The 27687-nt window shown below is 46.7% G+C and overlaps 1 protein-coding gene across 2 annotated transcripts in view; it reads right to left on the reverse strand.

The window, feature by feature from the left end:
* The window catches only part of GALNT16 (polypeptide N-acetylgalactosaminyltransferase 16), an 82182-nt gene that overhangs the window by 41187 nt on the left and 13308 nt on the right, over positions 1 to 27687 (reverse strand). The window lies entirely within an intron of this gene.

Consider the following 27687-nt stretch of genomic DNA (forward strand, 5'->3'; position numbering starts at 1 on the left):
CAGGTACAAGGTTTTGGTTGGAAACCATGTAGAAACTGTAAAATATCAGCTTATAAAGTAATTGGGATTATCTATACAATTAAAAGCAGTTTAACAAACTGTCTGTGGTAGCCGTCTGATAGACTAAATCATGAAGCAGCCACAAAATGCTGCCAGCCTTGTACAAAGGAGTATTGGAGCTCCCTAAAACTGCTGGAAAAGGCAGATTCTGGCACTTCCACATCTCACCCAAAGTACTGAACAACCCCCAGATCTTGAGATCCTTCTGTGTAAAATAGTTTGGATACCCTCTAATACTAGGCTTGATCATGTTTCTGCCTCTGCTATAAGGCTCCTTTTAGGAGTTTTAGAGGGCAAAAGACCAGGAACTGGTCCCCAATATCACACAACGTTTTGGTTGAACCATCTTAGTGGACTGGGAAACAAGAGACCCAGCACGATGGCAAATTCCTTAAGCAGGAAAACGCTTAGAAGAAAAAACACCTCTGCACCTTTCTCCGAGAAGGGCTACCCTGCAGTGCAGACAGCCCTAGGAGAACCAGACGGTTGGGTAAGATGATGGCAAATGAAATTCAGCATAGACAAGTGCAAGATAATGAACATTAGGAGAAACAAATTGAACTACTCATGCACATTGATGGATTTCAAATGAACCATGACCACTCAGGTTACAGATCTGAGCATCCCCATGGACAGCTCAATGAAACCCTGCACTCAGTCCGCCGAGATGGGAAATACAGCAAATTGAGTGCACTGCAAATGGGACAGAGGAAACTGAAACCACCATGAACACTGGTACATGAAATCAGCGACAGCTCAGCAGCTGTGGCCAGAGTGTAAGTTTCGTGAAACCATTCTTGGGAAGGAAGCTACTGGAGGATGAAGAGAAATTAAAGAACTATTCCACTGGGATGCCATGTCCACCCTGCCGCGCCCACTGCCCCAGCACCAGCTGGGCCCGTTGCTGGGCCGGGGCAACGGCTCAGTTGTCTGTGGGGCTGGTCACACAGCCTGCTGCCTAGACTCTCCCTTGAAACTGTATGTGCAGTATGAGGAGGAAAATAATCACTTTAGCACCTCTAGAAATTGAAATATTTTCCTCCTTTAAGCCATACTAGGCGTTTTGTCAAGCTGAGCTTCCGTTTCTCTTTTTCCTCTTGCCCTAGAAAACAAGACTGACTTGTAGCAAAAGCCCGGCTTATAATGTGCCTTTAAATATTTTGCTGTGACTTTACTACTTATCTCTGTCCTTTACTACTTATCTCTGTCTCCCCAAGGCCTGGAAAAGCAACAGCAAGTTTTGGTCTATATTGCCGTGAACCTTGTGCAAAAAACTGGAAGAAGCAACAGCCTTCAGGAGCCATTTTGTCAGGACACTGCCGGGGCCAAGGCTCCTGGCGGAGGGACTCAGGGCAGGCCCTGGCAGCCAGGGCCCGTCCTACCCCCCAGCCAGGAGCGGGACAGTCGGGGGCACCGGGGCAGCCCTGGGCATCGGGCACCTCCTTGGGGGCAGGGACAGGCCGTGGGCCCATGGCCAGGCAGGGCAGGGCTGGGGGAGCTGGAGATCGGCTCTGCTGCAGCATCGCTGGGGCCTGGGCTGATGGCCCCGGGGGCCCTGGGCAGGGTGGAGGGAGCCCCAGGGGGCTGAAACGTGGTCCAGGGCCACAGGCAGGGTCAGGAGCCCCAGGCAGTGGGCAAGGAGGGGAAGGCCCATTAGTGCCCTCAGGGCCACGACACATTGAAACTTGAACTGTTAGGGTAATTCCTCTAGATATTACGGTTCTCACATTACTTACACATCAAATTTAAGAAGTGGTAAAAGAGCACCGGGAATGAACTATCAGTTAAGAACACTTCTAATTTTTATCTCAGCCAGCATCTCTTCACAGAGGGAAAAGGGAGGATTCGGGGATGACAGCTCAGAGGGCCCAGCTTCAGCTCCCAGACAGACAGCTAATCGACAGGTAATCAACAAGTAATCAAACAACTGACCTGTGAGCACCAAGAAGATAACAAGGTAATAAATACGAGCCAACTGAGATTTGTCAAGACTGCATCAAGTCAGACCAACCTAATTTTCTCCTGTGATGGAGTAATCAGTCTGAAATGTGTGGAGAAGCAGCAGACAGATACATCGTGACTTTGGTAAGGTTTTTGATAGGGGCTAGTAAGATGTTGTCATTAGCAAACCAATAAGAGAAGTAACAGTCTAGATGAAAGTAATGCAGAATGAGTGAAACTGTTTGGAAAGCCACAGTCAGAGTAGAATTACTAGCTGTTCACTGTCAGAGTAGAGGGGCTATGGCGAGAGCAGGTCTTACAGGTTTGTTCTGGATCCAGTGCTATTCAGTATTTTCATAAGTGCCTTGGATATTAAGATAGAGTACATTTGTCAAATGCATAGGTAATCCAGCAAAAGCGTCAGATGTATTGGGAAACAAGATTAGAATCCAAAATTATCTCAACAAATGGGAAAAATAAAAAAGTCTGAAAACAATAAACACAATTCAGCGAGGCCCCATAGACCTCTGCAGTTCATCAGGTCTGAGCTCATACAAAACATGGAAGAAACAGCAAGGTAGCAGCTCCTCAGAAAAGCCCTAGATATTACAGCTCGTTACAAAGCACACAACAGCAAAGCCCAATAAAGAGCAGAGAACAAACACCATGCTGAGTGGAGCCCAGACATCTACAAGCAAGCCTGGCAAAGTGAACACAAAGCTTATCTTTAAGGTCTGACATGCTTTATCAGATTATTTTCGTAGAATATAGATGTTTGACTACATAACATTTTTCACTGTTAATTGAAAAAGTACTTGACAGAAGCAGCACAGGTTCTCTACGAAACAGTAGTCAGTCCCCTGCCAAACCCTCTAAGGAGGGCGGACTGATGTCCACCCCCTCTTTCCTCTCCCTTCACATTAACACCTCTCACTTCAGGAAGAAGTCAATGTACGCACATACGAGCTCTGGGTATATCAAAGGCACAATATATACAGTTGAGTGCAGAGTTAAGACTTTAACCACATCAACAGGACAGTTCATACCTGTAAGTTCTCTAGATAGCTACACACCCTGTATCCCCATGCCTGAGGCTGGAACAAGTGGGAGTTATGGGAGCAGAAGAGCCCAGTTCCTTCTGACTGATGCTCTGTGACAGACAAAAAAAATTTGCTAGATGAAAGCAGAAATAAAGATGAATAGGCACTGGAAATGTGAGTGTCTAGACTAGGGATTAGCAAAGCAGTTTGCACAAATTAAGGTTTGTCCCAAACACTGCTGAGACCTCCAAAACAATTCACGTACCAAAATTTCAGGAAATACTGTAAACCTTCTGATCTCATTTTCACATACACTTTTCCCTTTCAGTGACAGAATGGACTGAGTTGCTCTTCCACTGTTGAAAGCACGTTCTTATTTGTGTTTTGACATGGTTCTAGAGACCAGAAACTATTTAAGTAGTGAAATTAACTTTGTAAGCAAGGGACTGAGGGAAAGGAACTAATGCCATGCATATCTGTGAAAACTTGAGAGGCTCATTTCTGAACTAGCACGGTGATATTCCTCTAGGCTTGATCACTTGTAAAATAGCAAGACTATAAACAGACAGTGCCACTCACCTCTGCACATTGTCATTGTCTGCTGCCAGACACAGGCAAGCCAGTTCCAACAGGGTACAAGCAGTCACTAAAGCCAGAGCAGCTGGGGACTTCAGTGTCCCAAGATATTTTTTTTGTAACAGCAAGCTTGGCCAAATTCAAAAAGGATAACCATACTCCAGGGGTCATGAGGAATCATTACTTAACTAGAGTAAGGTATGCAAAACTCTCAAAGGTAAGTGCAATTAATCATTTTACAGTTACTGTGAAGTTAGTTTAACAGCAGTTTTATATGACAGGACGTATCCTTTGCAGATTTTGCGTGTCCTTCTTGCAAGTGTTTAGCGCTAGTACAACAAACGGAGCAGGGGGCTCCTATGCTTCTCTTCTGTTTTAAGCTCATTTTCATGATTGCGTCAGCTCTGTCAAATCCCAGGACAGCAAAGCATCAATCACAAACCATCCCCAGTAAGTGTCTTTCCCTGGAAGAACTGACTGACCAGGAAGGCCTAATTGATGAATATGGACACTAAGCAAGCCAGGGAGTAACAACCTCACCAAACCTTCCTTCCTCCGGAGGCTCCCTCTTGATTTATCCCGCTCCTGCAGCCTCACATACTGCCACTGCCATGATCCCCAACCCTGCTGGCACGGCCCTCCCACCAGCCCTGCAGATCCAACATCCCCCAACAGAGGTTCCCCCTCTGAACCAGTTTAATTCCAGCTTCAACCCACTGGGTTGAGATACAGCCCTGCTGGGTGAGGAAATCCTCTTCCCTCCCAGCAAAGGCCAGGGCCAAGCCACCCCTGTAAACCACAGTGGAGCTGCTGGGGCCCACACAGTGTGAAATTTTTCTCTGCAGGCTCCCTCCACTTTCTCCATACGCTGTCCCAGTGACCTGAAGGCAAGCCTCAGAGGGGACAGGACAGCACAGCACCACCGCCACCAGCAATCGGATGCTGGGGAGCACAGCAGGGCTTGGGGATGCTACAGAGACAGGCGCTGCTCAGCTCTGTAACCCATATGCTGGCACATGGATGGGCTATGAATGGTACAGAGCACAGGCAGGGCGGGACCGAGAGCTGCAGCAACCCCCACGAAATTCTGAGGAGGTCCTGCTTCCCCAGGGAGCAAGCTACTCTGGATGGGCTGAACCTGCAAGATATCATCTCTTGAATGCTTGTTGCCAAGAGCATTTGTTTTAGAGGGTGTGTTGCATTTCCAGTTGGGTTTAGGAATCCCACTGTGCACATGGCTCTTGTTATGCCTCATGAAATAGTCCGCACACTTCTCCGAAAAATTGCTCAAAATACTTTAAGAGAAAAAACTGTGCCTGACAGCACAGGGCCTATTTTACTCATGCTTTGTTTTAATGTGTAAAGCATTTTAAATGTGGTTTAGGAACCATGCTCTTATGGAAGTTCTGTTATGAAATGTTAATAAAAATTACCACAGTTAAGTAGAACCATCTCTGTTCTTTGAGAAGTGCAAGTGCTGACAGAGGAGCTCAGAGACCGATTTGAATGTTTTGTTTGTAGCTTGCACAAACTGGAGTAACACAATGGAAGCAGTAGTGCAACCTGAATCAATCAGCTCCCACACCAGCTAATTGGTCACAAGAGGTTTTCTACTGCCATCAGTACTGGACAGTCTTGAGGCCAGTGCCAGTTCCAAACTGGGCTGGAAAGACCTGTGGTGGACCCCCAGCAGAGGTTATTTTCAATGCCCTCTGAGAAGAGGCCATGGTTGCCATCTCACGGGATTTCTCCAGGCTGTATGACAGAGCTGTAGTCACTAAGGGATGGTGGGAGTGAGAAGCAGGGAAAGTGTGCTGGGGCTTGCTTTCCAGCACTGCTGCTTGCCCAAGGTGCCCCTCTACCTCCCTATTCTTTTCCAATGTCTCCTGGCATTTATTGCCTTCTGTGCATGCAGAGGCAATTCTCTGCCAGCTCCGCAAGACTGCAACCCTGCTTTCTTCTGTTTTAGCCCTGAGAAATCCTTTTTCTCCACCCCTGCCTCATGGCTAGGAAGTCATGGGATTCCACCAAACATTTTCTATTTTGTTCTTCTCTTCTTCACTCATAGTTTTGCCAGACACTGAGCTGTTGACAAGGAAAGTGTCCTCAAGCATCTGGCCTGAGAAGGTGGAAATCCTGTATAAGGCAAGAAAGCAGAAGCAATTATTTTTCTGTGTTTGGTTTCCACAGCAATGTTCTCCCCACACCCATCAATTTTTGGATGCTACTTTCAGAGCCTCCTCCAAGAGACACAGAAGATGGCACAGTGTTTTCCATGTTATTTTTCTACAGCCTGGATAAGGTGAACATCACACTCTCCTATAATGTCTGTCTGTCACAAGCAGACATGGGTTGTTAGCATGAAGAGTTTAGAAACAGGATGTTGGTGACTTACAAGTCACAACAGCATGTTGACAGATACGGCTTGGCCATTACCTTTCAAGCAGACTTGTCACGGTTTGACAAGCTGGTCTTGTTTTGGGGAAGAAAGCAGGCAACACAAGAGAGGAAAACAGCATGGAGAAAGTTTACAGGGGAAGCAGCAAAAAAACCCCAAGAACAATTAAGTTACTAGCTCTGTCTATCACAAACAGTGGTCCTCTGGTAGTTGCACACACCACCACCCTCATCCAGCTTCTCAGCATATGGAAAGATGGTGTCTGTCCTAGCATGGTCACAACTCCTTGCTTTCATGTCTAAAAACCCGCAATCTTGCTTCTGAGGCAGCCATGAGGCCTCTGCCTAATGATCCCACTTAGCCATCTCGTTAGTGACTCAGTGGAGAAGCATCCCTCTTGTGATATTTCATCCTGATCCTGCATGTCCTTGTTTACAGAAGGCAGGGATGCTGCCAGGAAGCGCATCTGGATCACTTTGCCCAGGTCCCAAAGGTATGCAAAGCAGCATGGGTTGACAACGGGAGGACAGCCAAAAGTAAGATGCAGCGCACAACTGCCAGCACTACAGCACACATCAGTCTCACTCATTTTGCGGACTGCAGCCCTAAGGAGTGTGGGGTACGTGCTGCCACGCTGGTTATACGAGCTCAGCATCATACTGCATGCAAACAAGCATCTTCCACATGCAGTGACTGGTTTCGGCATGAAACAACCCCTCTCCGCCCTCATGTACATTAGCAGTCCATGCATAAATCATGTCTACTTGGATTCTCCTCTGAATACAGTCCTGATATATATTCATTGTAGAATGGCAACCCGAGAAGGCAGAATTTATCACACGTCTTCACATATGACAGGTGCACAATACCATCAGTTATCATGCCCCATTGCTGGTCAAGACAGATATAGCATATACAGATACAACATATAGCAGGAGATGACTTCTATAAAGTACGCCCATCTCTGACCCAGCTATGTAATCCTGGATAGACCTTGGGCTGTTAGCAAGGGCTGGATCCTGCAAAGTTTTCTGGCCCAGCTGCCCAGAGGCAGGAAGGCATTGCCCATAACTGGAGGGAGGGGACATAATGCCCTGGGGCATCCTTCTACTCCTGTTTTTAGGAGTGTTGAATAAAGCAAAGCAGTGGAAGCCAAAGGGGCTTCAAAGATAGATGCCCAAGGGCACCCTCTTCCAAACAGCTCTGAGGAAATGAGCCTGCTCAGAACCGTGGAAAAACAGACCCCAGATGAGGTGGAACAGTTGCCAAGGCCTATTTCTTCCCTCAGTTTGAAGCCTCATGCACACAGATGTCCATTATGCAAAACTGAAAAATTATATTACAATTTTTGTTTTTAACATATTTGTGACATTCACATGCATTGATTTTGTATAAACACCCACATGCACAGACACACGTACATCTGGCTTCTATGCTCATTTGATCTTCATCTCATTTCCTGGAGTAAAGCTATTTTTTCCTTATTTGTCAAATTTTGTTGTGACATGAACACTGTCATTTTTGCTGATGGAAACCTTTATGCTTTTGTATTTCTCTCCAGGAGAAAAACAATGTAGAGAAAACCCTGAAAAGTAGTGAGGGGATGGCCTTCAAAATTACTGAGTACCAGCATGAGAGAGGAGCATGAGGTCCGTGGGGTTGTTTTTCCCTGAAACAGCACTTGTTTTCCAAGCATACCTCTCTCTGTCCATAAATATCCACAACAACATCTGCTGTCAGGCAGAAGACAGGCATGGCAGCACACTCTTTGAATACCTAAGGGACTATGCAGTTCATGCTGGCACCCCCACCAAGACAGCAGCATTGTCAGAAAGAGATCCCGATGGGCACCTGGGGATACAGTGCCTCTGGGAACGAAGGTTTTGTACAGCGGAACGATGGTCACATGGACCTGAAGCTGTCTGCATTCAGACACCCGTTTAGTATCATATAACAAACTTCCTTAGCAAAAGCCATCTAGGTTATTTAATGTATATAGGAGTACTGCTCTGCTAAAGGTAATACGTACACAGTCTGTAAAAGTGTGTTTTGAGGTCCTTCAGAGCGAAAAAAAGGCACTATAAGAAGTTGCACTTGTGCTTCTGGAAAAATATCCTGGTCTCTATACACATTTACATATTTAAATATAAATCATTAAAACAAGGAAGAAAAAGGCACAACATTTCGTTATCTGTCTTGTGTTAGATACTCAGTGGCCATTTAGACATCACCTGCATCCTGATTTATAGCACCTGTATCAAGACAGATTGACATAGCATTCTGTATTAAGACAGATGATGCCCTCATGATTACCTGGCAGCACCTATGAAGCCAATAAAATAGTTCAGATGAGGGTGGTCTAGGTCTTCATTAAACATATCGGTCACGTTAACCGTGTCTCTCTACGCCCACTCCCCCACCTCCACCATCTGCACAGACACAATGTGTGTATGTGCCTCCTGTGCTGATGTACCCAGCTACTACCTCTGAACTCCAGTGACCTACATTCAGCCTTTCCCTCCCAGTAAATCCCAACTGTCTAGAGTGACAGATGCTGCCACAGATATTTTCGCAGAGGGGAAAGCAACTTTAGACCTCATCAGCTGCTGAAGTAGTTAGCAGTGAACTAATTACCTAAGAGATGAGCACAGGTCAGCTAGCACTGAGGAGCGGGCACTGCTCACCCAAAGCATTGAAATATTTAATTATATTAAGCTTGCAGCTCATTTTGCTTGCCTTCAAGGTCACGCTATAAGGGCTTTTTGCTCAGACTAGAGAAAGGAAGCTGAAGTACCTATTTAATCATTCAACCTCAAGAGTTAGGACTTTAAACAGAGATCACAGAATCACAGAATGGTAGGGGTTGGAAGGGACCTCTGTGGGTCATCTAGTCCAACCCCCCTGCCAAAGCAGGGTCACCTACAGCAGGCTGCACAGGACCTTGTCCAGGCGGGTCTTGAACATCTCCAGAGAAGGAGACTCCACAACCTCCCTGGGCAGCCTGTTCCAGTGCTCCGTCACCCTCAGAGTGAAGAAGTTCTTCCTCATGTTCAGACGGAACTTCCTGTGCCTCAGTTTGTGCCCATTGCCCCTTGTCCTGTCGCTGGGCACCACTGAAAAGAGCTTGGCCCCATCCTCCTGACACCCACCCTTCAGATATTTGTAAGTATATATTAGGTCCCCTCGCAGCCTTCTCTTCTTCAGGCTGAACAAGCCCAGATCCCTCAGCCTCTCCTCGTAGGAGAGATGTTCCAGTCCCCTCACCATCCTTGTAGCCCTCCGCTGGACTCTCTCCAGCAGCTCCTCATCTTTCTTGAAGTGGGGAGCCCAGAACTGGACCCAGTACTCCAGATGAGGCCTCACCAGAGCAGTGTAGAGGGGAAGGAGAACCTCCCTCGACCTGCTGGCCACACTCTTCTTGATGCACCCCAGGATCCCATTGGCTTTCTTGGCAGCCAGGGCACACTGCTGGCTCATGGTCAACCTGTCGTCCACCAGGACACCCAGGTCCTTCTCCACACAGCTGCTCTCCAGCAGGTCTGCCCCAAGCCTGTACTGGTGCATGGGGTTGTTCCTCCCCAGGTGCAGGACCCTGCATTTGCCTTTGTTGAACCTCATCAGGTTCCTCTCTGCCCAACTTTCCAGCCTGTCCAGGTCACGGTGAATGGCAGCACAGCCTTCTGGTGTATCTACCACACCTCCCAGTTTGGTGTCATCAGCAAACTTGCGGAGGGTACATTCTAACTCTTCATCCAGGTCGTTGATGAAGAAGTTAAACAAGACTGGGCCCAGTACTGACCCCTGGGGGACACCACTAGTTACCGGCCTCCAACTAGACTCAGCGCCACTGATGACAACCCTCTGAGTTCTGCCATTCAGCCAGTTCTCAATCCACTTCACCGACCACTCATCTAGCCCATACTTCCTGAGCTTCCCTAGGAGGATATCATGGGAGACTGTGTCGAAAGCCTTGCTGAAGTCTAGGTAGACAACATCCACGGCTCTCCCTTCGTCTACCCAGCCAGTCATGCCATCGTAGCAGGCATGATTTCCCCTTGGTGAATCCATGCTGACTACTCCTGATAACCTTCTTTTCCTCCACTTGCTTGATGATGACCTCCAGGATAAGCTGCTCCATCACCTTTCCCGGGATGCAGGTGAGGCTGACCGGCCTGTAGTTCCCTGGGTCCTCCTTCTTGCCCCTTTTGAAGATTGGAGTGACACTGGCCGTCCTCCAGTCCTCGGGCACCTCTCCTGTCCTCCAGGACCTTTCAAAGATGATGGAGAGTGGCTCAGCAATGACATCCGCCACCTCCCTCAGCACTTGGTGCATTCCATCGGGGCCCATGGATTTGTGGACGTCCAGATCGCTTAAGCAATCCCTCACACAGTCCTCCTCGACCAAGGGAAAATCGTCTTCACTGTAGGCTTCTTCTCTTACCTTCGGGCCCTGGGATTCCTGAGGGCCAGTCTTAGCACTGAAGACTGAAGCAAAGAAGGCATTCAGTAGCTCTGCCTTCTCCGCATCCTCCGTCACCAGGACACCTGCCGCATTCAGCAGCGGCCCCACGTTGTCCCTAGCCTTCCTTTTGCTGCTGATGTAGTTGAAGAAGCCCTTCTTGTTATTTTTGACATCCCTTGCCAGCTTCAATTCCAGGTGGGCTTTGGCCTTCCTCGTCGCATCCCTGCATGCTCTGACCACATTCCTGTACTCTTCCCAAGTGGCCTGCCCCTCTTTCCACATTCCATGGACCTTCCTCTTCCACCTGATCTCCGCTAGAAGCTCCTTGTTTAACCATGCAGGTCTCCTGCCTCCTTTGCTCGATTTCTTTCTCAGGGGGACGCACCGCTCCTGAGCATGGAGGAAGTGATGTTTAAAGAGCAACCAGCACTGTTGGACTCCCCTGCCTTCGAGAGCCCTGGCCCATGGGATTCCTCCCAGTAGCTCCTTGAAGAGGCCAAAGTTAGCCTTCCTGAGGTCCAAGGTTTTGATCCTGCTTATCGCCCTGCTTCCTCCACGCAGGATTCTGAACTCGACCATTTCATGGTCACTGCAGCCAAGTCTACCTCCGACCTTCACATCCTCCACCAGTCCCTCCTTGTTTGTCCATACAAGGTCCAGCAGCGCGCCTTTCCTTCTTGGTTCCTCCACCACTTGCATCAGAAAGTTATCATCGATGCTCTGTAGGAACCTCCTGGATTGCACCTGCCTAGCTGTATGGTCTTCCCGGCTGATGTCAGGGTGGTTGAAGTCCCCCATGAGAACCAGGGCCTGTGACTGTGAGGCTGCTTGCAGCTGCCTGTAGAAGGCCTCATCAATTTCCTCCTCCTGGTCAGGTGGCCTGTAGTACACACCCACTGTAATGTCACCCATGTGAGCCTGTCCCTTAATTCTAACCCACAAGCTCTCAACTCCTTCTTCATTTGCCCCCAGGCCACGCTCAATGCATTCCAGTTGCTCCCTCACATATAGAGCAACTCCCCCACCTCTCCTTGTTGGCCTGTCTTTCCTAAAGAGTCTGCAGCCATCCATGACAGCATGCCAGTCATGCGAATTGTCCCACCACGTTTCTGTGATGGCGACCAAGTTGTAGCTGTCCTGCTGTATAATGGCTTCCAGGTCCTCCTGTTTATTGCCCATGCTACGTCCATTGGTATAGACACACTTGAGCTGGGCTGTCAATCTCACCCCTGACCCTGGCACGCCAAGCCTGGGCTCATCCCTAGTGAGCTGGGCTATGTCCCCTTCCCCCTTCGAACCTAGTTTAAAGCCCTCTCAATGAGCCCCGCCAGCTCGTGGCCAAGAATTCTTTTTCCCCTTTGAGATAGCTGCGATCCACCTGTCGCCAGCAGGCCCGGTGCAGTGTACACCTCCCCATGATCAAAGAAGCCAAAATTTGACCGATGGCACCAGTCCCTGAGCCACCTGTTAACCAGGTGAGTTTTCCTGCCCCTTTCAGTGCTGTTCCCTGCCACTGAAGGGATGGAGGAAAACACCACCTGTGCCCCTGATCCCTCAACCAGTCGCCCCAGTGCCCTGAAGTCCCTTTTGATGGCCTTGGGACTTCTCTCCGCTATCTCGTCCCCGCCAACCTGCATTACCAAGAGGGGGTAATAATCAGAAGGCCGCACCAGGCCAGGGAGTTTCTTCGCAACATCCCTAACCCAGGCCCCATGGAGAATGGAAGATTAGAAGATTAAGAATAGAATAGTGTCATTTTGCAAGTAGCCAGCATTCACACTCCACAGAAATACTGTGCACACGCACAGCTCAGCCAGGAAGACAAGCAGACATTTCACACCCCCACCAGGGACAAACTCAGCCCCACAGCAGGAGGTGGGAATTCATCCCCATCTTCCAGCAAGGAAAGATTTTTCCCTAACATGTTTTTTGTTAGCGGGTTTTGCTCAAACAGTCATGATTTTGAATATTATCCAGTTTTGCACTAACCCTCTCCTCTCTCCCCGTGTTAATCACCAGATAGATCGTGCTACAGCCTCTCATGGATAGTGCCCCACACAGGCGGGAAGCACGGCACATCCTGCAGACCAAGCTGGGTGGCAGGCCGGCCCCAGCGTCCGCACCAAGCTTGTCTTCCCAGGAAACAACACCTGGGTAGGACGCGACCTTGGCAAGTCAGGTAATTTATCATGACGCTCCACACAGCTCTTCCTCACATTGGCTTTTGAACATCACACAGAAAGGCTCTTGGCAGGACCTGTTGGTTAGGAGTTAGCCAGGCCCAATACGAAAATGCAACTTGTCTGTAAACCAACAACCAAACTGGCATTTAACAGAGTCATTTAACATAGCTGCTGTTGAATCATGACCTGGTTTCTTGGCAAAGTTCAAGAATGACCTTCAGCTCACAGTGCAGACCTGTATATCAGAGGTTCGGAGCCATCAGATCTATCCCCAGGGACTGTACTGGTACTCTTTCTGTAGTGACAACAGTGATGGTGCATACGCATCCATGATTTATTACAAAAATGAGTCCTTCTGCACAAGACCTTGTTCACTCAGATATGTTCTCTGCCGTGCATTCAGCCCTGCGGCATGCAGCATTGTCTTCTAATAGTGGAAAAACTCATTGTCTATTTTTCAGTGAAGATTCGAGAATATCAGGCCCTTGGCATTTTGTTTAGGAGCCAAATGATATTCCATTTTAATTGATTAATTTTTCAGTTACTGCACTGCTCAAATTCCAGGACTCGGCAATCAATTTGAACTGACAAGACCCTCCGAGCCGCTCTCTGCTCCTGCTTGGGTCTCCATTTGCAAAGGCATTAAATTCACCTCCCCAATAGCAAATTTAATCAAGGATGGTGCATACCAATGAAGAATCATGAAATGGGCTCATATATGCCTGTCAAATATGAAAAACCCTTGTGTTACGCTATGCAGGCCTCCGTCATTCTAAGCTTCAATCGCATTATTAATAGAGGCCTCCTCAACAGCCTCTCTGCTCTGCTGTTTAATCACTGTCAACCAAGAAAGAGCTGGGCATGTAAGGAAGAGCAGAGCCACTGAGGCAGCATCACAAACACGCACGCGTCTGACAGTCCTGAAAGACACTCAGGACAGGTATTGCCAAAACCACTGCTCATGGAAACACAGTTCTCGCTATGCAGAAAGCACCACGGTCCCTCACACGGCCACTCATCGCATTCTGCAGATGCAAACTGTGGCAAAATAAAGTCAATGATTGCAATGACCAGCAAGGACCTTTAAAATCCATTACTCTGTCAAACCCCATCCAGTACAAAGGGCAGCCATCATCTGACTCTGCACACACCGTGCTTACAGTTCTGCTGCAAATCTCATATAAGATCATCTCGTAAAGATGCAACTCCAGGGTTATGTTGTTAGGAGAACTCACAGCTTTTCTTTTGAAGGGATAATTTTTTGCTTTCATCATTGTAGAAGAGAAAAAGGTGGATACCTAGAAATTCAAAACCCAGAAGGTGAAGATAAAGGGCACAAAAGTTGATTTTCAAATCAAGTAATATTTGAATGTTTGTGGTCAGCAATAACACCGCAACAGAAACCTTGGGCTACAGCTGTTTTCTGGCCTGGCTAAATCATATGTCTGATCAGGCAGATTTGGGGACCTGCTGGTTTTGAGTTCATGTATTAAAAGATACGTCTGACATTTTCCTCCACATATTCAACTAGCGAGTTTTGGGCCATATTTCATTTTCAGAAAGCTCCCAGAGCCCTGCAGTCCGGTCCCACTTTCCTCACACCACGCAAAGCCTGCACTCCTGACAGCCTCCCCCCCCCACGGCTGGCTGGCTCACAGCTCAGCCACCAGCTCAGCAGTTTCCCAGCTCTGAGCAAGTTTTCAAACGAAAAGTTCATGCAATGTGTCATAAGAAAAACGTGGGTGTCCGCTTCTGACAGCTGGGGCTGTGCCCCTGACCTTTTGCTTCCCAGAGGAGTGCAGTGACTGATGCTGTCAAGGAAGACAGTTTTCCCTTCTCAAGATCTATCAGATGCATTTTTTAAAATGCTTTTCTTCCAAAGTAGGACAGTTGAGTATAAGCAGTAGGACTGAGAGAACTCGATTCACATCTTTGGCCCAGCCACCTCCCATTGCCTAGGAGCACTGGGCAGGTACACTTCACCACACAGATTTACTTCACCAAGGAGAGAGCACAGCTCCAAAAAGCCACCAATGCTGTGATGGGCAAAGAATCTTGCCTGGGCCTTCAGCAGCCTTCCTAAATATGAACGAAACATAAAAACTAGATGCATTCAGCCCTGTCACAGCTCCACGAAAACCACAGGGTTGCTCACAAGGATGAGCTCTGCTCGGTGAGGTCTGCTTGCTCCTCTCCGCAGAGAGCAGGGTGAAGCACAGAGGCTTTGTTTGTGTTCAGAAGAACACAATGTAAAAACCTAAGTGTGCTGTAAATTACCAGTGAAATCCAGTGGCAAAATTCCCGGTGACATCAGCGGGACAGGATTTCAGCCACAACAAAAATATAAACAGAGAGAAACAAACACAGAGGACTCATCGAGGCCCCAGGTTCCCACTACCTTTCAGTCCTTCGCACTCCTGATTTTATTACGATCTATTGGAAAAATCAAACTGTTTAACACAGTGAACTTCCCCTTCCTCCAAATCCTTATTTGCCCTGGAAAATGGCTTGTGTTTAGATATGATTCTAATACGTTGTTAAATAGCCTTCATCACCCAGAAGAAAAATAATGTATCAATTTCTAGCTGGAGGTTGTGGTGGCGAGGTACAGGTTAAATGCAGTACAGCTTGTTAGAGACACGGAGTCTGTAATGCAATTTATTTTCTCCCAAATAGAAAAAGATGTTGAGACATTCTTCACATTTCTGGCTCGCTCTTGGTGAGTTTTAGCATTTCTGGCTCCAGAAGGGAACACGGAGATGAACAAACACAAAGAAAGGAAATGTGCTGACAGGTTTGTTCAAAGTAGGTTTAAAAAAATTCGTAAAACCAAAAGCAGACCTGTGGTTGCAAGCATGGGGACAGACAGCACCAAAGATATAAAAAAATAAACTTAAAAAAAACTCAAACCAGAAAACCAACCACCAAAAGACCTGAAAGAACTGTTAACGAGGGAACAAGATGCGGGAGGCCGGCCCTTAAATGACAAAAGGTGAAAGAGGAATTAACTTCTAACTTTGCAGTACACAGTCTGGAATAAGCGTTTCTTACTGTCGGTGGCTGGATGTAGAAGGTATGCTGTACAACGAGTCTGAAGGTGGCAGGACTACAGAGCGGCAGCACCCAGGCAGAGCCTTCACCCGCACGCCCTGCGTAGTGGCAGTCTGTCCCTGCCACCACTGAAGGTGGTCTGACCACCAACACACCTAACGCCAGTAAGGACAAAACTCTTCTGCTGAGCAGCACCTCCCACTGAATAAAATGCATTTAATGGTTCAAATCTCATATTTGATTAGCACAAAGGCAGCTCCCCCTGCGACCCCTGCAGCCACAGGCCGTGAGCCAGAGCATGCACAGCAGCTCTCACGTCCATTGAGCAATGTTCACTGCTCAGGATCTAGCTAATTGCCAGGACAGCATTTTTCAGTCTTTCTCTGTAATTAACAGATGCTTAAGCAACATGAGTTGCTCTGGCTCTCTGAAACCAGCGATGAGAGATGTGCCGAACTTCTACAGGAGCACATCCTTCAGGACTTTATCTACCTCAGTGGAAGGGCACTTCACCGCCTGTCAATACTTATATTACTTCATGCAGGTCTCTCCCTTGCCCTCTCCACCCCAAACCAATATTAACAGGCACATTTAAGCTTGTAGAGTCAAGGACTCAACACAGAAGGCAATCTTGAATTACAAGTGTCAGCGCAAAGCTAGTTTTACCATGCATGTCCGCTATCAGCATTGAGTGGCATGACTGCACATAACTACATTCCAATATGTGCCCTCAAGCAGAAGACTGAGCTCCCTGAAGTTCTTCCCTTGCTTCCCTACAATAACATGCAAAGTAGAACAGAAACAAGTGGCACGCCAAAAGTGTCCAGATCAAGTCCCTGGTGGTATCTCACACTCAGTATCTTCAACTAATTTGAAGCCAGAAATGGTAGTCAGGAAGAATCAGCCTGTGACTTGGTCCCAAGGGGAGCTGGAGCAGCAGCAAGCCAGAGAAATCCTTGCATTACAAGAGGCAGCTTCCTTTTCACATGCCAGGATCCTTTCAGGATCATCCCTCAAGGAGAGCTGCAGGGAAATAAGACCTCTTTTAGGAGGCAGCATTTTGAGGTCTTTTCTCCTCTTCAAAGCCAGGCCTTCTCAGGGCAGGTCATATTCTCTCCTACCATAAGCCTCCATGATTACAGCAGGATCCCCTACACCTCTATAATTGCCCTGGTGGATGTTCCTTCCCTTCTTCTCCTGCCCTATTGCCCAGTCCTGCCATATATTTCGGGAGATGCTTGTGGAGGGGAAGATGGCTATCTGAGTTACCAAGGCACCCTGTGCTTTAGGGATGCTTTGGAAGAACCTGTTCCATCTCAGCCAGAAACTCAAAGCTCTCTGCTGCTGGCACCTCCCCTCCTTCACTGATTTTAACACTGCACATAACAGAGTAAAAATGGAAAACAAGAATGAAAACAAAGCAAAACCCAGAACCACTGCACACACAACTAAACACCATGCTCAGGAAGAAGCTGAGCTCCCTTTGCCCTCTCCCAAGCAACGTGCTGCTGGAAGCTGCAAATGATACACTACTTGCAAAATAAATTTCTGTTCTCCAACTAGTAAAACCCCCCCAAAAATGCGATGAGAGGCCAAGGCATTCTTAAACTCTAAGTGCAGGATATTCCAACGCTGATCCCATCATCAGCCATTTCTGCTCAGCCATAACAGCACTGCAAAGTGCATTTAGCCCCTCATCTCATTGCCTGGATGGGTAGTGAACAGGCAATGACAGATGCATACCAACAGCATGCAACTGCTCCTAGCCTGCCTCAGAGGGAGCAGCAGGTCTCATATTTGGAAAGATCCCAAGGTATCATAAACCTGCTGCTGTTTTCCCTTTACAGCATTATTTCTGTCTCTGATTGCATATGCAACCACCAGGGCACAGGCTATAAAGCCCAAGCCTGCAGCTGATACAGAGATCTGTCTGCATTTCTAGATGTTTGTTACCATAGCAATACCATAGTAATTTTTAGTTTGTTTTGTTGCTTTTGGTGTTTTTAAAGCTAGGTTCTTATCCAGTGCAAACAAAGCCAGTTCCCAGTTATGTGAGAAGGAAACGAACGCTTGCAGCGTGCTGCGGACGTGGCAGGGCCAGCCACCTGGGAGCCGGGTGCCGACAGGAGACGCTCAGCTCCTGCCTCACGCCCCACTGCAATTGCAGGGCTCTGCCCACTTCATTCACCAAAGCCATTTCTCATGTCTGCACCCAGCGTGGCGTTGCTACCCACCCACGCTGACAAGTACCACGCTGCTGTGCCTCCTTATCTCCTCGGGGAGCTCCTGTCATTAACTTTTGTCAGAACAACCATCAGATTGTTATGAGCATCCACTTTCAGCTTCTCCCTTAAACAGCTCAGCCAAAAGCAGCTTACAAGATGAGCATAAATAATGTAAAGCCAACTTTTCCTTCAACGCTAGAGTCTACTTCCAGGGCCTGGGAGCGACCTACAGAAGCCTTAATACAGCTGTCATAAGGGTGTTTTCCAGAACTGCCATATCAACACACATTGCTCAACAGCTTGGTTTGCAGCATGTCATTCACGGGTTACTCCAAGGGGTCTGGAAAAAATAAAACAAACTGATTGCCAGACATTTACCCCCCAAATATAATTAACTGTGGTCATGTCCAGAGTCGAGGATACCCAAGGGAGAGTCCTTCCAGAAGCAGAAAGGTATCCTTTTACCAGAAGCTTTTTTTTTTTTTTTTATAAAGCGCCAGACACTTGGTACATTCAGGTAATTCAGGAACGCTGGCTCTAGCAACCAATGCCCCAACTAGGCAAAGCAGAAGAGCTTAGCAGAACACTCTTCATTAGAAACTAGTAGTTAAGTTAAACAACAGAACACTGTATCACAGCATCGTATCTTTGTAAGGTATATCCATCAAAATGAAGTAATTTTTGCAAACCTACCCTCCTGATTTGCAAGGACTGCACACTACCCATTTCTGCATGCCAGTTCGCAGAGGATAACTGCCTGCTGCTGTTCCTGCAAATGAACAAATCAGTCCTTAAACACAGGCAGCAGAGTTTTGTCCTGCGATGCTAAAGGCCTGTGGTTGATATGTATTTGTCAGTCATGTGGAACAACAGAATGAATAATTTTGTTACGGGGAAAGTAGAAAGGTATCTTGCAAAAGTCCACCAATCTTTAACCATAGATTAGGAAAAAAATCATATTTCTTTTTGTAGAAAGTAAGTGATCTTCCTCACCAAAAGTATAATTGTAGCGTGTGATGGACTGCTTCAAAAATGGCTGCCTTGGAGAGAGCCAACTGACACAGACCATGCACCGTGGCAAAGGTGATGCAATGGCAATTTATATCTCTGCGTTAACCAGTGTCACACAGTTCGAATCCTACTGTGCCAGGTCTGAGACATGATGATAGGCGGCAAGAGAAAAGAGATACCTATCTCAAGGAAGCTCCTTAACTTGGGAACACTGCAACACCTAACAAAATCTCATAGGTTGAGGTACTACAACTTCACTTAGCCATCACAAGCAAATGCTCATTTACTATGATTTTAATCAATGGAACTGAAAGTAATTCACCAGTTATTGCTGGTGGAGCCTCTGCTGCAAGGCTCAGACACCACCTCCAACTAAAGAGAGCTCTACCTGCCACAAGTCCCTGCTGCCTTGGTGCCTTCATCAGAGGATGCACACACGAGTCATCTGGTCTTGGGCAAGCTCACCCTCACACGGGAGGGGACTGTAACCTGGCTTGTCCCCAGCTCTTGGATGCCCTAAGTCCTGCTTAGGGATGTCCCAGACAAGAGAAACCTGACAGGAAGGAATGCAGCCTGGTCCTGAAGCCGCCTGCCACCAGCCCTTTCTGCAGGAAGGCTCTGGAGCTTTTAAACCAAAGGTGTCCAAGGTGGACCTTTGCTTGATGGGGACAGAAGTGCACCAGCCAAACTGATCACGTCTTGTCTCTCACTAGGCAGATATGTCAGTTCCCTTGGTACATACAGGGAGGCATCCCTCTGACCTTCAATGGTTTTGTTCAAGAGGTCAAATAGCTTGTCGCTACTTCATTGGTACCACTCAGAGCAGCAGGAGAAACATTAGATCTGAATTACTACTTTAAATAAAACAGGAAAATATGTACGGAGATGATGAAAATCCTCTGTACTGAAAAAAAGGTCTTCAGAAGTTATCACAATTAAAATATCATTACAGTATGCACTCCTAGCTGGGCTGCCACACGAACCTCAAGGATGTCAACACACACCCATGCAAATAATACATACACATCTCCCAGACAACTCAGTTCAGAAACTGTGCGCATAGCCACACCTCAGGTTTCCTAAAAAATTCTTATCCCTTTCTTCCCTCGTCTGAAAGTGAGGAAAGTCTACAGTGACGCTTAAATAGATGCTGTTCTCTGGAGTTCAGAGTGCTGAGAAAAAAGTACAAGGAAACACAGTCGGTCCTAACTTGCCACGTTGCAATGTACTTCCCCTCCAAGTTAACTTTCTTTATTCATCCTGCCTGGGCCCCTGCCAGCTCTCCCCATTCCATGTCGCTTAGATGCGCTGAGTCAGAGGCTGTGAGACTTTTCTATCTCCAGGTTAGTATCCACTCTCCGGGTTATGGAGCCAGCATTTAGGCCAGTGGCTCAAACTGCAAGGATATTTCCAGCAAGGCTGCTCCAGCAGCCTTTAGAGCTGAACTGAGGGCTACAAGTCCAAATGGCACCTTTCCTCCCAGTCCCTCCACTCAGTGCTGAACTGGAGCTGGGGGTCCAGCAACCACCTCAGCAAATGACCATCTTTCACCTGATAACATCTTAACAGATGACAGCTCATACAAGTGCTCCAGCACCCATGCCTTTTACAGTCTCTTTCTATTATAAAGAGCAATATGCCAGAAACAATTCCCAAATTACTGATAAAATTTGGAGGGAAGCAGTGAGTGGGAAAAGCATATACAGAGAACCCATCCTCTGTTTTCCCACACACATTCATCCCTTCGTTCTCTTCCCAGAGCACCGCGTTAGCCTGTGTGAAGCAAGGAGTTTTAAATCACGAGGGAAAGGAACTCCTTCAACTTCTTTTAGTTGAGAATGACTTAATGTCATCTATCACTGCACACTTCCATGATACCAGGCAAGTGACAGAGTTGTCATCCTTCTCACAGCCTCTTGTTAATACCAGGCTAGAATTCCTTTCGCAGTCAACCCATTTGAAGCAAAGCATTCCCAGAATCATAGAATCATAGGTTGGAAAAGACCTCTAAGATCATCAAATCCAACCATCCACCCAACACCACCATGTCTACTAAATGGTGTCTTCACCTCTGCCCAAATGCTTTAACTTTGCGTACAAACATCAGCAGCAACAGAGAAAAAACGCTTTTCCTCAGGGACCACAGCCAGCATCTGGTGGAGACCTACTTGGCTTTTGTTCCTCCTGTTCACCCCCAACTCCTTCCACATACGCCTCGCATCCCTCAGTGTCTCCTCAGTCCAGTTACTGGAAGATGAGCCCTCTGCCCCCAGGCCTTTTGTGACCTAGCAGAGCCCCCATGACCTGCTGCTATGGTGCTGTACTGGCTCAGTCTCTGCCCCTTTCACAGCCCAAAAGAGAGGCAGTACCCAGGGACAAGGACATACAAGCATCATTTGAGACGGATGGAGGGATGTCTTGGCAAGACTAGTTCCTTCTGTGTTTCTTGACCTCTCAAGCACTGTCCCTACTGGCAGCTAGCAAAATCTTGAGCAATGGCACAGTTGTTCATAGTAACCTGCAGAGCAAAATACGAGATTAGTGTCTTAACAGAACAAGCCAAACAGTACTAAGTGCCTGCAGGCTCTTAAATCAAATATTCTTGCTTCTTTCAGCAAGCTACCAGAACTGTCCATCCCTTCTTCCAGCTGCATGGCCCCAGAAAGATCTTTTGGAAGATACGATCAATGATGTTCACCAGACCACAGCAATGTCTTGCAGAACACTTAAGAAGTGATTAACACCTCCTTTCATTTCAGCTCAAAGGGAGAACTGCAAAGCAGGAAACAGCTTCATAAAACTCCTACTTCCTCAGTCCTCCATCTGAAAGACCTTGCAAATCTCACACCCAAACTTCTGTTCACCATAAGGATACAAAAGACTTGGATTCACTTTCCTTTTTTTTAAGGAAAATATTGTCCTATAATTAAAAGCAGATAACAATATTCTTTGCCTGGCAACAGCCACTTTAACCTCCTATTTTTATGCTTTTTGAGCCAGTAAGGCATTACTCACATCTTAAAGAATAACATTTTCTAGAGAAGAGTTTAATCAATTAATCGTCAGTGCTGTACATGGGATTTTACATGAGAAATCCAATAAGCTATGGATTGTCAGTGAATTATTATCTATTTTAACTAAATTCTTATCTGCTCTAAGGGTCTGTAACTTGTCCTCAGACATGTGACAGATCTTAAAACCACTCATGTCTGGGCCCCCAAACTGCAAGCTAGACATTCAAAAAACTGCACATAAACTAGTCTGGAGAGTTTTCTGGACAGAGAAGGCACTGTAACCACAGTGATGGAATTAGTTAATCATAAAGCACGAACAATGCTGCTATGTCCCTTGTACAGCCCTGCCCATCTGGACATTAGGTCTGGGAACAGAGGGTTTAGTCCCTAGGTAATCATTAATGTTAAACAATAATGGTGAAGGGGGATTTTTAATAGAAATAGCGTTACCAAATGATTGCAGGTGTATTTGTGGTACCTATCTATTGTGTGAATTAATTGAAGCAAAAAGTCATACATCTCTCCCCAAAGAAGTTAGTTTTAATTAAAACCAGCAGGTGCCTAGAACTGGTCAAGATGACCCGTGCCGCAGGGACAAGAGCCAGAAGAGGACTGAGTTTGCGCAGAAACTGTGATGAAGAGGATAAGCCTTCATCTTAGGACCCCCGACGACCACCACTAGGAGGCACTGCGCAAGTGCGGGTGGGAGGAGTGTATGAAAATGAACTGATTTGACTATGAAAGAAAGGGCTTATGTAATCAGATGAATATGTATATTTTGATCTATATAAACTGCACGGAAAGGGTATGGGGTATGCACGTTCGGCGGAATTATCCCCCGTGCATCCGACATCGCAATAAAGAATGCCTGCCTTTTAACACTACATTGGTGTTACGAGGTTTTATTCCCGGATTTTCGGTGACAGCACCACAGCCCACAGGTCAGTGACTCTTCAGACACCTTCACAACTCCACAACCGCCTGTTCCTCTTCCGAGAGTGACAGGCACTGCACACTTGAGAACAAGGACAGGCAGAAATGCTTACTCTACCCTCCTTCATTTTGAGATATTTCTTTATTCCAACTTAATGTCCACTTAAACTTGAAAAACCTCACACTCAAATAGATATATCTTCCAGGCAAGACCTCCCATCAGCTGATATTTGGCAGAGGAGGCACTTTCATCCCTAACTCATGACATGAGAGTACGGAAGACAAGGGGATGAAGAAAATTTCTTAACACTTTAATGCCAAAAGAAAAACACAAGAAGTTTGTAGAGCATCTGCAATAAAGCACTCACTGAAGAGCAGGTCGTAACTAAACACATGGACAAACACTTGTCTCCTCCCTAGTAACACCACGGATCTCCTTGCTTTTGTACTTAGAGGACTGAAGCAGCTGAAAATCACAACTTTTACCTTCTATGACAGCCAGAGTGGGATTTGGCCCAGTACACTGTAGGTGCGTACCCAGCTGCTACCACACTGATCTCCTCAAAACACACTTTTCCCATTCTTCCTGTAAGCCATCTTACGTGGGCTTCCATTTCTGCTTCTGCCTGCCACACTGGCATAGCTCCTCAAGGCTTCTGGTGTGAGAGCAAAGCCTTTGCCAAGTTAGAAGAGAACTCAAAACTTGTCTCCTTGAGACAGCTTCCATACGTTCACTTCCTTTCTAGGCAGGAGAAGGAACCAGTTCTCCCCAGCAATCTGCTTATACCATGACATCCATCTGGGGAGGAAGAAAGGAGACAAACCAGCTAAAAGAAAAATTCCCTGAGGAGATAGATGGGGATTATTGGCCAAAAAACCCCACCAAAACCAACTCTCCAGTGGTCTAATTGTTCCTGCTAGCTTCGGAGGTGAGTCCTGCTGCAACCCACTGGCCAGCATTTCAAAGGATGCTTACGTGCTTGGGAGCCAGCAAGCCGTTCCTGCATTGTTCTCTGCCAGAGACACAGACCCTCCAAAACTTGAATGTAAGCAATTAACCCCTGGCGCTGGAAGCCAGGTTTCATAGAGAAGAACCCAATAAGCAATTTTAATCTCCAGTTCTTGAGCTCTGCATAGTTAACAGACTTTCTCTTCGTTGGATGCTTTCAAAATGGCATCCCTTGGCCAGCTGAACTGGAGGGGGAAGGAGGACAGAGGGGAGAGAAGCAGGATGCAAGATCTATCTGTGCCCTAAACTAAGCTGTTAATTTTTAGATTACAATAGTAAGTTATCTCCTTGCACTCTATCCCTTCCTTTGCTAGAGGCAGCATGGGAAAAGAGAACATAGATATTTTAGGAGAGGGCTGCTATTAAAAATATAAACATGCCATAATTCTTCCCCTTTATCACTGCAGATTTAGAAATTTTTGAATATGCAAGTTTTAAACATCTCTTGATCAGCAGATAGCAAGCATTGTGGAGCTACCTCAACTCTAAAGTCAGTAATTCATTAAACAGTTAAAAGCATCATAGTGGCAGCAGAGTAACATCATGCGGAACCTCATCTCTCTCTGCAGACACCAAGGACTGCCACATTTCACAGAAATAGTAAACAACATCAGACACATTTCTGCTGATGTAATTAATCTCTATCCCCTGCCATATTAACAAGAGAAAGATGCACATGTTTATGATGAATTCTTCTAATTAAGAATCCTGTGCAAATGGCATGTGTCCCACCTGAGGGATTTTTATCTTAACCAGAAACCCAGTTCAGCGGCATAGCTAGGTAAGTACAGAGACACTTTCCCTTCTGCTAGGCAGGAGTCAATGAGCCATCCCTCGACAACTCATTACTGTTTGCCTCATTCCACCCACTCATTACCAGGGCCTTCACCCTGCAGCATTGCAAGATGTCACACTTGCAAACAGACAGCTGAACACTCTTGATGCTTCATCCCAAAGACACCTCAAGAGGAGAACCATCATCCTTGCGGGGCAAAGCATGCTGGCGCTGTGGATCAGCGGGGTATATTCACCTCGCTTTTCCTTCATCCTTCTCCCCTCCCTGCGAAACAGCCATAACTATTTGCACATGCACTGAAGCTCTAGCGAAACGGACGTCAGTCAAATGCCTGGTGGGAAAGACATTCAAAGAGAAAGTCAACAGAGCCTGAGCAATCAGTGTAAATCAAGACTTTAACCTTTCTGAGCCTCCCTCAGACTCTTGATCTGTAAAAGAAGATGCTTAAGCACTTACACATTTCTGAAGAGTCAAGTACAGTAGACATGTCAATGAAAAAGATATTTATCACCAAAAATACCAACTGAAGTGTCTTAATCTTATTGTCTCTGGACTGTTTCCCCTGTAAAAATCACTGGGCAGAACAGATGCCACTACAAATCTGTGTAACATAGAAATGCAGATTCACTTTCAGCCTGTACATCTTCAGTAGATCGATCCTTGGCTTGGTGCAATATTTAAGTCCTAACTAATCTGCCACTAGAAACTAAGTCATAAGTATAGCAGCTAGTACCCCAGTTTCTGGTGCATAAAAAAGCAGTTTCTGTTTATTGACCAGCAGAGAGAAATCTGGATGCCTAGCAGCTGAACCAGATGGGAGCAGCCCCTTTTCCACACAGCAAAGAAAACGTTCAAGGAAAATCATCCTCTATCCGCTGCTCTCTGCGGTAACTCCGTAGGCCATGACATACAGCCAGGTCACTTAATGTACTAGGAAAAAATCCACTGATAGCATTTCCCTTGCCTGAATGGCAGGCAGGCTCTTAAATTAGCTCTGGAGGAACAGACAGGCCTCTCTAACAGCACTCCTCTCCCCCCAAATCACACGTCTTCAAAGGAGAGGATGCGGCCGAGCTCCTATAGCAAGGAGCAGCCAGCTCCAGCCCAGTGACACTGAATCCTACTGTATAACCCCAGCATCCTTAGATAATCTTTCCTTCTGGTTTCGGACCCTGAGCATTCAATGGCTCAATACAGACTAAAACCAGCGCTGTGCATCCTGCTGATTATTATCGTCAACCTAACGGGACGGAGGGGAGGAAGACCTGTTGGATGCTTTCTGTACCTCCCCAAACAAGCAAGAGGCTCCAAGAGATAGTGTGGGCCATTACAACAGGAGGCAGTCAGCATCTGCAGGGATGCTGCCTGGATGATACAGTTATTTTAACACCTCCACTTTCTGTGACTGACATAAACACCACCATATGTGTGAAGAGGAAATAAATAAAAAAACCTTCTTCTTTCCTAATAAACTCAAATAGCTGAAGCGACAAGGTAAAAGAAAAACAATATGAAGATTGTACATTTCAGCACACATTTGAATCTTTCAAATATATTTTAATAATTCCACACCACCCCACATTAGAAGCACATACTAAAGACAAAAGTCCTTGCACCCCAAGCCTCTTCATATGCCTTTCTCATCCGTGGGGAGCACCAAGGAAGCTCCTTGAAGTTCACATAAGCTAGTTCAGCAAACCAAAGAGAATACTGCCGATCACCTTCCCACTCTCAGAAATGCGGCAAATCAATTTCACTAAAAGCTAAGAGATATTATTTTAAAACTAACAGGTTTTTGAGAAGCGCGCAGTGACAAGCTCTTTTAGATCAACACTTAACTAAGGCACAGTGTAAGTAAATGCCTTTCTCCTTACTAGGCTTGGTGTCTGTGCAGAGGACAGATAGCTGAGCTGCCCCCAAAATGACACCGAAGACATTCCCATGTGGTTGTTTTCCACATGTGCTTTGGTAATGATGGAGATACTGAACTGGCAGGAGAATTGCAAACAGTTCTTCTGGAAGCACAGCCTACAGGGAGGCTGCGCAGCCCTACCAAGCAGGTGAGGATTTTCCACTCATCCTTCTCAGGAGCAAAGGTATCTCCTTTAGACCATCAGGGTTTTCAGTCTATTTATTTTGGCCACTTTTTTTCCCCCTCAAGTAACTCTGAATAGCCCATTTCTGCTTACAGTGCAAAGCTGCTCTGAAGAACCAATTCTGTCCCAATCACAAAGTGCCGTACGAGGACAGTCAAGAAGCAATAGCAAGTGTATGTCAAACAGGACAGACTTCCCTAGGGACTTTGAGTCACTTGTGGCTGTTAGGAGCTTTCTTGAGGTGGCACATTGCTGCTGCCCCAGAAACATTGCTCCTCACCTCTCTGCTCAGGAGAGATGGTCTCCAGTGTGCCTCGCAGAGGGGGTTATCCACCTCGGGTACGGGCCGTACCCCAGGGACCTCTCGCCTTAGACTGCTAACCTTCCCCTGCCTGTATTACAGAATTAGTAGCAACAAATATTACCCAATCTCACTCACCAAAACAATGGGGGTAAAGGCCTAGTCATCCACTTCTAACTTCTCCTCATCTAGCTGATGTTTTCCAGACTGCCAGAGTCTGAACTAGTGAAGTACCTCTTCTCGTCACAAAATCGGGGTGTGCAGTAGAAGCAGTGGATGTCCTACACTCAGACTCCTGTTTGGGGGGAAACGAGTACAATCAGCTGAATTCACCTTTGTAGAAATCTGCTCCAACAACTGCAGATGCTGCTGTTTGTGCTTGCGTTTGACTATTAATAACTTCTGGCAAAAGGGCCATATACCCAGTCAGACGGCATTGCCCATTACAGCTTGCGCCACGTGCCACCGGACAAGTGTTTCAGTGTGCAGGCACCCACGTTGCTGTTACCTACCCGCTTGAAGACCTTGGGAGCAAGACAAAAAACGAGTACATACTACAAATGCCAGGAGCGGATTCCCAGATGAAAACGC

This window comes from Opisthocomus hoazin, chromosome 7 (assembly GCF_030867145.1).
Source record: "Opisthocomus hoazin isolate bOpiHoa1 chromosome 7, bOpiHoa1.hap1, whole genome shotgun sequence".
Classification (NCBI taxonomy): domain Eukaryota; kingdom Metazoa; phylum Chordata; class Aves; order Opisthocomiformes; family Opisthocomidae; genus Opisthocomus; species Opisthocomus hoazin.